General features: G+C 46.6%; 1 pseudogene; it reads right to left on the reverse strand.

Moving 5' to 3' along the window:
* Positions 1-281: 281 nt before the first annotated feature.
* Positions 282-563, reverse strand: LOC120871013 (annotated as a pseudogene).
* Positions 564-1,414: the final 851 nt, after the last annotated feature.

Consider the following 1,414-nt stretch of genomic DNA (forward strand, 5'->3'; position numbering starts at 1 on the left):
GTCTGTTCGCTACGTCTGCATCTCTATTCCTGCCCTGCAAATAGGTTCATCAGTGCCATTTTTCTAGACTTCCATGTATATGCGTTAACATACGATGTTCATTTTTCCTCTGACTTCATTCTGTATGACAGGCTCCATATGCACCATATCACTGCAAATGATCCTGTTTCATTCCTTTTGATGGCTGGGTAATATTCCATTACATATGTGCTGCCACTTCTTTATCCATTCATCTGCCTGAATTGTATTTATTTATTTATTTATTTTTTTGAGGTTTTGAAAACTTTTATTTTATATACAAAGAGCTAGTATTATTTCTGCCTAAGGCTGATGTCCTGGATGAGCCATCTGAGGAAGTTCGGTTAGTCCAACTTAATGAAGCCGATTCCTTCGCATACTGGCAGAAACACTGGCGGCACATATTGAGGCCGTATTTCCAGATCAGACCGTGCCGGTTTGAGCAGACCCGGCAAGAGCGAGAACCCTGGCCGAATTTTCTCGGATGGCTCCAGTAGAGCTGCTGGTGACCCATGTTGCTTTCTCGGCTGCAACGAGGTAAAAGGCCTGAATTGTATTTAAATCACACTTAGAGATCGGTTTGGGACTTCGAAGCCCTATACGATCCCTCCAGGCCCACCTCCCCTGCTGTGCTTTTCGGTCTCCTGGTGTTCCCGGAACTCACCAAGGACAGCAGCCTCAGGGCCTCTGCCCTGGCTGTTCGGTCGGCTTGGGACACTGTTCCCTGAGAAGTTTCCACATCTCTCTCTCTTACTCCATCCAGGCCACTGTTGAACTGTCACCTCCCCAGAAACCACCCGTCCATAGCTGCTGCTGTTCCTTGATGTCGTCACATCTTGTCTGTTGCTGACTTCCTCACCTTTTCCCAAGTAACCCCCATGGGGGCAGGGAACCTTTTCTTATTCCTGCTGTATTCTTCGTGCCTGGTGCGTATCACTGGGGCTCCCTAAATGTCTGGTGTCTCCAGGCCTGGGGTCAGGGACTCTTAGAGGTGGGCACAGCTTTCAGAAGGTCAGTAAACTGGATTGAAATGGAGTCTGTTCAATCAAACCACCTTTTTATTTATTTTGAATTTAGACGAAATTCGCATCGTGTAAAATTTACCATTTGAAAGTGCACAGTTCAGGGACTTCCCTGGCAGTCCAGTAGTTGAGTCTGTGTTTCCACTGCACGGAACACCGGTTCAATACTTGGTCGAGGAGTTAAGATCCTACATACCGCATGGTGCAGCCAAAAAAAGATGCATGACTCATTGGTGTTTAGTATTAAACAATGTTGTACAACCGATAACTTCTGTCTAATTCTAAAACAGCTCCATCACTCTGTAAGGAGCCTCTGAACAAGCACTCTCACCCTTCCTCCTCGCAAATCCTGGCAGCCACCAGTTGGCTTTCTG

The sequence above is a fragment of the Oryx dammah genome, unplaced genomic scaffold (assembly GCF_014754425.2).
Source record: "Oryx dammah isolate SB20612 unplaced genomic scaffold, SCBI_Odam_1.1 HiC_scaffold_12, whole genome shotgun sequence".
NCBI lineage: Eukaryota > Metazoa > Chordata > Mammalia > Artiodactyla > Bovidae > Oryx > Oryx dammah.